The following is a 10589-nucleotide window of genomic DNA, read 5'->3' on the forward strand; positions in this document are numbered from 1 at the left end:
TCGATTAAAAGGGTTAAAAATTTGCATCTTATTAATGTTTCTGATTCACTTGAAATAAATAGATGCCCAATATGTGTAGAAGCGAAATTTGCTAAAAAGCCTTTTAAATCAATAACGACACGTAGTACAAAATTACTTGAGTTAATTCACACAGATCTAGTTGATTCTAGAAACACCACGAGATAGAGGTGGTAAAAACTATTATATATCCTTTGTTGATGATTATTCTAGATATACAAAAAATTATTTTCTAAAATCAAAGGATGAAGCTAGTAGTATGTTTGTGAAATTCAAGGTTGAAGTAGAAATCAATTAGATAGGAAAATAAAAAGAATTAGATATGATAGAGGAGGTGAACATAATGACACTTTCCTTAAGGAATTCTATGAATTAAACTATATCATCGTGAAGTAACTGCTCCCTATCCACTTCAAACAAAGTGGCATAGCAGAACGTAAGAATGGAACTTTAAAAGAAATGATGAATTTTATGTTATTGAGCTCTGGATTATCTGATAACACGTGGGAGAGAAGTTATGCTTTTTGCTTGTTTTATTCTTAACAAGGTTCCTCACAAAAATCTGGATAAGACCCCCTCCGAGCCGTCGAAGGGCTCCCACCTAACCTAGATTACTTGAGAGTGTGGGGGGTGCTTAGCCAAGGTAGCATATCCAGAATTCAAGAAATTCATGGTTCGTTCTAAAACTTTTGACTGCATTTTTATCGATTATGCTAATAATAGTGCTACATATAGGTTTATGTGTTGAGGTGATAATTCATTGTGTGAATATAGAGTTGTGTTTTTTTAGCATGTTTTTGTCATGACTAAAACTATTAATCAATTAGTAGATAATTCACTTCATAATCAAATTGCTAGTACTTCAAGCATCGATCAAATGTCTGAATACCCTTGTCCTACATCTGATAGCACGCATGAATTAGAGCATAGAAGAAATAAAAGACAAAGGGTTAGTAAGAATTTTGGACTTGATTTTGTAACTACCTTCCTAGTTGAAAATTCAAATAAAATAGACAATATAAAAAAACTTATAAATATATATATATATATATATATATATTATTTTGTGAACTTATTATGTTTTCATTTCTTAAAAAAGAAAGATAAAACAAAAATAGTTATTAAACATATCAAATAGAAATTACTAAGCGGATATGTTTTCAAAAATGGTATAAGATGTAGGAAAAGGAAATACGAAGGTTACCCAAAAACAATGAATTAAGTTAATTTAGGGTTAAGAACAAACGGACAACAACTGGCGGGGATAGCTCAGTTGGGAGAGCGTCAGACTGAAGATCTGAAGGTCGCGTGTTCGATCCACGCTCACCGCATTTTTATTTTTGTTTTTAACCAACAGATTTTATTCATACGACGTCGTAGGGGTAGCCATGGCCCATAAAACTCGAGGACGAATTACGGTTCTGGGCCAGGATAATGGTCGCTTCCAGCCCATGAGCCCCATTTCAATTTCATTATAATTTACACAACATTAAAAACTGTTTTTATAATTAGATCCAATTTTAATTTTATCATGTTTTTAGAAAACCAATTTTAATTTTATCAGTAAAATTTACATGGAAATTAATTTTTAAAATTAAAGTAGTCAAAAGTATTATGTTATATATTTAATTTTTATAGTATTTATGAAGAATTTTATTAGAAAAAAATTGTAATAAGTTTTTCTTTTTAATTTATGTTTTTTTCTTTCTAAGAATGGATAAATTATTGTTTTAATTTTCTTTACAACATGTGGGATGGGCGAATCGAACCTTTGACTTCATGGTCGATAGTACAAAACTCATGTTTGTTGAGTTATATTTGGTTAACGGATAAATTATTGTTTATTGTTTAAAAATATATTACTAATAACTATATATACACACACACAAAGGCTACTTTTTTTTTTTTTTTTTTAAACAATAACATAAAATATATACACACCAAGGCTATTTTTCTTTTAAAACAATAACATAAATGTAACCTTCCATTCTTTGAAAGTGTGTTGTGAGCCAAACCACAAAAAGACTGTCAAACCATTTATCTCTTATAATTATTATTTTTTTAGAATAGATGATATTATTATACAACAACAAGGGGGATCCCACAGCCCGGGATCAAGACATCAAAGTAATAAAGCACAAGCAAAAACAGGGCAACAATACGCAAATAAAGCGAACAAGATAAAACTAGAACATAACCAAACGTAAACGTAAAAAAAACCCTAAAACACTAGAGAGAAAACCAGAGAAGAGAAACCAAAACCCCACAGCTAAGGGCAACAGCAAAACAGAGAGAAGCAGTAAGTTAAAAAAGAAAAAGAAAAAGAAAAGCACCCGTAAACACGCTAGAGAAGACCAAGAAGATCAACCCGCCAGGAAGCAGCTCGAGCACAAACCGTAGAAACCATAAGGTGAAACAAAGCAAACTCTGACCTCGGTCGATCTCCATGCAGCCGCTGATTATGCTCCTGCCAGATGTAGTAGATGGAAGCACACCAGAATACACAGAACAACCCGACCCCACTCGACACAACCAACTCTCAACTCGAATACATAGAAAAAGTGATTGGGCCACAAGGTTAGGGAGTGCAAAATTGTTGTTACCTGCCAAATATTACTCTTTTGTTATTACTCTTTGCCAAAGTAGCATACAACGTGACAATGTTGACCCGTTATTTTATGAATGTCATTTAATTAAGAAATTTTCACATGGAAAAGACCATATATTTCATAAATGTTCTTATTTTTTTGAATTGTTTTATTAAAGGCTTTTAGTTATTTATTAACCTTTCTCTCACTTATATTAATATTTTCAAAATAGTTATTATTTCCTTATCGATCATTTTGACTTTTATATCATGTAAATATATCTATTTTGATTTTAATATATTATTTTCTTAGACCCCGTTTGGTACCCGGATTTTTTGTTTTTGTTTTTAAAATCACTACAATAATTTGGACCTTTCCCGACACTGAAAACAATAAAAATTTAATCACTACAATAATTTGGACATTAAATTATGGTTTTTTCTGACCCCTTGTATCGTTAAGATTGTGTATTTAATCATCGGAATTAGTTCTTTTTTCTTTATTTAAATCTTTTTTTTTTCAAATGTCATACGTGTTTGAATTTTACAAATATCATTCAAACTATTATAAAAAAATTGCCAAAATCAAGTAAATATCTATATAGTAAATAATATATAGAAAACATGTTTGAATTTCAAGTCTTCAACATACTATTTGTCTCAAATTAAAACAATACATCCACAATTCCTTAATCCAAAATAATATTACATGACAGCGTCGGGTCCTATCGGGAGATGCATCTAAAACCTTAATCCACAGTTCCTAAATCGAAAATAACATTAACATCTACAACCTAAAAATCGAAAATAACATTAACATCTACAACCTAAATACGTTGTCGGGAGATGCATCTGCAACATAAACCTTGAGGTATCTACAAAATACAAATTTAAATAAGTTTATGCTCAATACAATATACCAATCTCAAAATGAATATAGAATTTAAAACTCAACTAAGAACATTAATGAATTAAAACAAACCAACTCAAACTTGCATATTTCAATCTCAAACTTAATATAGAACTTAAAACCAATATAAGAACATTAACAAATAAAACCCACTTTAACTTCAAACCTAATATAAAACTTAAAACCCAACGCACTCATAATTATACATTTCAATCTCAAACTTAATGTAGCACTTAAAACCCAACTTAAACCTAACCAACTCATAAGAATTGAAACAAACCAAGACGTATCTACATTTACTTACAGAAACCAACTTACACCCCCTCCCAACTTAGTTTTTCATAAATGAAGTTTATTGAATCCCCACCCCCCAAAATTATTCTCAATCCCAATATGCAAAATAACAGAATTAAGAATTGAAACAAACGAACACATATCTGCATTTTCTTAAACAAACCAACTTAAAATTAAACAAAATTGATGGAACGAACATATGCGTAGCGGAAAAAAAATGGATCTAAAGTACTCTGATTAGATTAATTAGAAAGATAAGCATGCATGAAATTAAACAAGTAAAAGGAAAAGAATACAACCTTTGCAGTCTTTGAATCTTCTCCAAATTAACTTTAATCTCCTCACGAACGGTTCGTAGACCACCACGAGAGTGTTTCCAACTATTCTCCGACCTTAGAAAGGGATGGTGGAATCCGGTGAGTGACTAATTTGGAGAGAAAAAAGTTAAAGCTTTGAAAGAAAAAGGGATGAGATTATCACATAATCTCATCTAAGCCCACTATGGCCAAGAAGTCTTCAAAAGCATTAAACTCTCATTTTAAAGACTGACATGCAAAATGCAACTTTAAGCTTGATGAGAATTTGACACTCAAAATTCCACTAACTCAAATGTGGGATTTAGTGGGATAAGTGTCTTCAAATGAAGACAATACTTAGCCATGCAAAAGTTGGCATTTTCCATTCACAAATGTTGGATCTTTCCACTAACTTGGTCAAAGTTTGACTCCCAAAGTCCAAAGTCAACAAATTTGATTTTTTGACTTTCAAAAATCAAAAGTCAACAATTTGACTTTCATTGTATTTTTATCGTAGTCAACAAATTGACTTATAATGCAATTTTGACCAAATCCATTTAATTTCAAAACTAATTCTAATAATCAATTTTAAAAATTAAATTAATATTAAATAATTAATTAAACAATTTAATTAATTTAATTTAATATTAAATCTAACACTTATCCCAATTTATATGAATCACTATTCATAATCTTGATATTTAAATCTTATTTAAATATCTCATATTTTCTTTCTATTTATGTTTAATTCACAAACAAACATTGATTAAATATATCATATATATTTAATGCTTTGCTCCAAAAACCGAATTTGAACACTTCAAATTCGTTCGTCACACTATTCTAAGGTTTAGTCTGATATGAGCTAGTAGGGGGACCTATAGATCATGGGCTCCAACAATCCGTGATTAACCGGCTAAAGTCTTTAACCTAATTAACCACCATTTGCTAACTACCGGGTCACTCCACTAAAGCCCAGTAGTTGCATTTCCCTCACTATAGATATATTATGTTCATTCGATATAACCATGATTAGTAAGTCAACCCTTCACAGGTTGTTTGTCATAATGGCTAGGTCAAAAGCTGTTTTACCTTCGAGATTACATCTTGCTTCTTAAGTCCCACTAATTCGCTAATGAACAATTGGTTTGTGATTCAATCATTAAACCGAGCCCCTTTCGAGCCAATGAGAGGGTGGGGCCCCTTGTTCAAGACCCAGAGTTAATACTTAAGGGAACAACCTCTCTACTATCTTTAAAAGCAGGTAGGAGTGAATTCTGTCTTACACCCTATGTCCCAAACTATCTACCCAGTCTTACTCTTGAAATTGGAGGCTAATTGAGCCAGCTTTGTTAAGCCAACCTTCACCCATACAAATCTAAGGGTAATCCTGAATAAATAGAAGTTCATAGTTAGCTCAGAATTAAGGTCAAGTTGCCTAGGTCATCGCTTTGAAATAGTCAACAGTAAACAATGTTATAAAGTAAGAGTGACTTAATTCTTGGTCCAATCTTATGCAAACTCTTTGCATAGGACGCCCCCACTTCTCATATGAATACATGAACGAATTAGGATCACTTTGTTTGTAGCACTTTACAACAAATTGTAATAACTACAGAGTGGACCACATCCGATAATGTTACCAGAATAAGATACCCAACCTTATTCGTATACTATAGATCATTTAGACTATTTATTGAACTTGATCCGCTCTTATGCCTCCGCATAAAGTTCAAGTATTCATATAATAGCCATGGATCTTTAATTTATTTGATTTAGACTTTACAAGTGCAATTCACATATTTAATAATAGTTTTATTGAATAAACGTCAATAACATCTTTATTGATAATAGAATACGTTTAACATTACAAATTGCGAGTTTTAGGATCTACAACTCAATAAACTCCCATTTGGACTAAAACTCCAGTAGATGATATACAAGGTTGAATAATGAAAGAATAAATATAATAAACTAGTTTTTCTTAAATGAAGTTTATTGAATCCCCACCCCCTAAAATTATTCTTAATCCTAATATACAAACAAACATAATTCAGAATTGAAACAAACCAACACATATCTACATTTACTTAAACTTATATCTATGTTTACTTGAAGAAACCAACTTAAACTTAAACATACTTGTACTTAAGACCCAACTTATACCCAACCAACTCATAACAATTGAAACAAACCAACACATATCTACATTTACTTAAACTTATATCTACAACACATACCTCCACTTAGTTTTACTTAAATAAAGTTTATTGAATCCCCCCTCCCCCAAAATTATTCTCAATTTCAATATAAAAACTAACATAATTTAGCACAAACTGAAAATCAAACTCAACTTTAGAACACTAACTATACTTTACATAACTATACGTTTATGTTGTTATCATAACTGCATGATAACAATATACACAAATTTCTAATTAGTTTACTATGAAAGTCAAAGAGTCCATACCTAGTTCGATTTATCTCTCATGAGCTATAAGAGCATAGCTTTCATATAATCCATCTCAGATTGTCTTTTTACTTTCAGTTCGTCCAATCTAGCAAGTTTATCCTTTAACTCTTCTATCTCTTGTTTTTGCTCCTCTATAACTCTTGATGAGGATGCACTGGACGATGATTTACTTTTTCGTCTTTTTTTTTTTTTTCATTTTTTTACCCTTTGGTGTCCTACCAAGGCCCATTTCTGTGCCCAACACCTGCTCGCATATTTCTTCTTCTGATATTGGTTTAGACCCTTCTTGGGTGGAGGCTTCTCTTGGCTCGATCATTTGACTCTACATCAATAATTAGAACTAATTATTGTATGACAATTGTATATAAATAAAGTTACAACGCGAAATAAAAACTTATATATACATCATTAGCGGCTTGATTAACAAACGTCTGGTCACTCTTATAGTGTGTTTGCTTGAATAAGTCCACTAGGTCCATTGTTTGATCATCGGGTCCTTTCTGTAAAACAATTCACATAGAAGATGTTAATAATACTTTCTTAGAAATCAAATATAGAAATACTTCTAATATTGCCATGGATTCTCATATGCGTATGAAAGTCTTAGAACCAGCTGTATGAGGGTACTTTTGGGCTGACCAAGAAAATGAGAAATTAAGAGAAAATGAGTAATTGAAATGTAAGTAAACATAAAAAAAAAAAACACAAAAAGTTCTTACTTTCCAATCGATGGATTCAAACTTGTTGCATAAAAAGTGTCAATCTTCTATGTCGTCTTTAAGTCAATCATGTGGGTGTGCTCGTGCCTCTTTAGAACTTGCATATTTTTATTTTTTGTAGTGTTTGTATAGTTCCCCCTTATACTCTTTGAATGATCTTAGTGTTTGTGTAGTTCCCCCCTATACTCTTTGAATGTCATCTGTTCATCGATGAAATTATTGACCAGTTGGCTGGACAAGTCTAACATAAAATGGTTCTGAATTAAGAAAGAAAAGAAAAACTAATTAGTATCTCTGCAGATGCAGACACATATATAAATATCAAATAACCATCTTACCAACAAGCAATTTTTAACTAGCTCTCTAGTTTCTATTGGTACCTCTCTCCATGATCCATAACGAACAGAAAAAGAATCCCGAGCGTTGATACAAATGACATTGCTAAACCTTGTTGCATTGTTGCAAATTGGTTTCTCCCATACAAGGTCGATCTCGATAGGAATTCTCTCAAATTGTTGCACATATCTATCCAAATCAACGTTTCGAGAGTATCCGCGTCTAGCCCTATTAGTCGCACAACCAGACTCTGAAGAAATTATACATCGTTAGTTTAATTAAACATTAGTTTATATATAAATTATCAATTATGAATCTAAAATAAAATGTGGATATAAAATAACTTGAATTATCTTCCATAGAGGATGATCTGCCAACATGCTCGGCCGCTAAATACTCCAAGACTTCCTCCTCATCAGTGTGGCCTACCATTGTTCCTACGCAAACAACAATATATATGTTATACAACAATATGTAAGTTATGAAATGAAAAAGAAGATACATATTTACATGGTTATTCCATATTATTAAGATGTTCATCAAAACTCAAACTCCTATTAGAAGATGATTTACATCCTCTTCCTCGTCATTTATGAAGTCATCATCAACTTGCTGAATTATCTGTTCTTCTACGACTATAGGATCAACATCAACTCTACATAAACTGATATCGTTCATTAATTCATCGATTGTACAAATAATACTATTCACAACTTCTAATAACTCAGGTTGGTGATTCTCACGTTCTTCTACTTCTGGCATATCTCACACACACTTGTTTTGGACTACTTGCACCACTTATCAATTATTACCATATTTGGGATGGTTGATGTAAAACACTTGTTTGGCTTGACTGGTAAATACAAAAGGCTCGTTAACAAACCAATGACAAGCTGTATTAATTGATATATACCCCAAATCCATATGTACTCTATTAGTCTTTTTAGGATCTGTATCGAACCAAGTGCACTTAAACATAATTACACGCCTTCTCTTGGCATACTGGAAGTCTAATACTTTTTTGGCACTGTTGTAGAAATTATGAAGATCTCCTCCACCTTCACTTTCTGAAGGCACCACGATCTCGCTATTTTGTGTACTCCGACAATTATCACACTTAATACCATGATAGCGTACTCCATTAGCAATGCATCCACTATATGAGCACACTTCTGAACTTGGCCCCATCGCTAGTGAATATATATCATCAGATATATCTCTATTTTCACCCAATGAAAGAACCTGTTAATTCAGTACAACATAATAGATCTTAAAACTAATGTCGATAGGAATTAATTCTATTGAATTTTTACTTTTCATTTAAACCCATACTTACATGAGATTTGAACCAATCAGAAAACCTCGTTGGTGCCTTATGCATAAATCATCCGGACTTTGAGCTTCATCTCGATTAGTCTCAAATATTTCCTATAAGTAAGAGACGTATTCTCAATTTTATATTTCACACTTTGTATCAAAATCATCAATTACAATAGAATGTTCAAAACATACTTTGCAATTTTTCAAGATGTACCAATGTGCAACTGCATTTCTCTTCTCTTGATACTGTCCTTACTCTTGGTGCTTCTAATGATCGTGCATTTTGTCTGAACATTGAAAATTCACCACATATCTCATCCTCTGGAAGTCTATCATCATATCTTTCATCTCTATTGAACCTCGTCTCAATTCCAGTTATGTACAAAAAACAAAATACTAATGATTCATTCATTATATATGCTACTGCTATAGAACCCTCAGAACGTGCTTTGTTTCTTACATATTGTTTCAATGTCCGTAAGCTTCTTTCGATAGGGTACATCCAAATAGAACTACCTGGACCTACAACTTTTGTTTCATAGGGTAAATAGACTGCTAGGTGTACCATTACATCAAAAAATGCCGGTGAAAATATTTTTTCTAACTTACAAAATATGATTATAATGTCTCTTTGTAATTGATCCAAATCCCCTATAGATATTGTTTTTACATATAGATCACAAAAAAATTTTCATAACTCAATGACAACAATGGACACGTCTTTTTTTAAGTATGCCCAAATACCAATTGGAAGAAGCCTTTGAAGTAGAACATGCGAGTCGTGAGTTTTTAGCCCCAATAGATTTCTATCTTTCTCACTCACACATCTAGATATATTTGATACAAACCCATCAGAAAATTTGACTTATTTCATCAACTTACAGAATGCAACCTTGTCATTAGTAGTCAATGTGTATGCAGCGTGTGGCTTGACAACTTTATCTCCTACCTTTTGTAGGTGTAGTTCTTTTCAGTAATATTTAGATCATCTAAATTCAAATCGAGCATTTAGTTGTATCCTTTCTTTTCCCTCCAAGATTAACAACGCGCCTACGCCAAGTTATTAAATTATTCTTTTCAATATTGCATAAACATCAAACTTATGTCTCAATAAAAGTTTCGACCAATATGGAAGTTGGAAAAATATACTTTTTTATTTCAATTTAAACTTTGTTTCCGTTTTTTATCACGTTTCTCTGGATGTTTGTTAAACACAGAAAGTTTAACAAGTTCACTTCTTGTAAGATATCTTCCCCATCCATGAAATCTGAAGGAGGTCAACGTTCCACTTTTCCATCATATTGTTTGCTCTTATGCCAACTATGATTATCTGGAAGATAACGTCAATGCCCCATAAAACATTGTTTTCCTCTTAGCCTTAATGATGATGTAACCTCTTTACAAACAGGGCATGCTTGGTAACCTTTGGTACTCCATCAAGATAGGTTACCATACGCAGAGAAGTCATTAATAGTCCACATAAGCACGCACATAGTTGAAAGTATTCGCTGCTAACACAATCGTAAGTGTGCACACCATCATTTCATAACTCATTTAACTCTTCAATTAATGGCTGTAAGTAAATATCAATTTCTTTTCCAAGAGATTTTGGATCGGATATAAGAAGGACAATGAA

The 10589-nt window shown here is 32.1% G+C and overlaps 1 non-coding gene across 1 annotated transcript; it reads left to right on the top strand.

Moving 5' to 3' along the window:
• Window positions 1-1276: 1276 nt before the first annotated feature.
• On the top strand, window positions 1277-1349 carry TRNAF-GAA (transfer RNA phenylalanine (anticodon GAA)). The gene has a single exon. It is a non-coding gene; the product is annotated as a tRNA-Phe (tRNA).
• The last annotated feature ends 9240 nt before the right edge of the window (window positions 1350-10589 follow it).

Source organism: Benincasa hispida, chromosome 11 (assembly GCF_027475165.1).
Source record: "Benincasa hispida cultivar pf3 chromosome 11, pf3_genome.v1.1, whole genome shotgun sequence".
Lineage (NCBI taxonomy): Eukaryota > Viridiplantae > Streptophyta > Magnoliopsida > Cucurbitales > Cucurbitaceae > Benincasa > Benincasa hispida.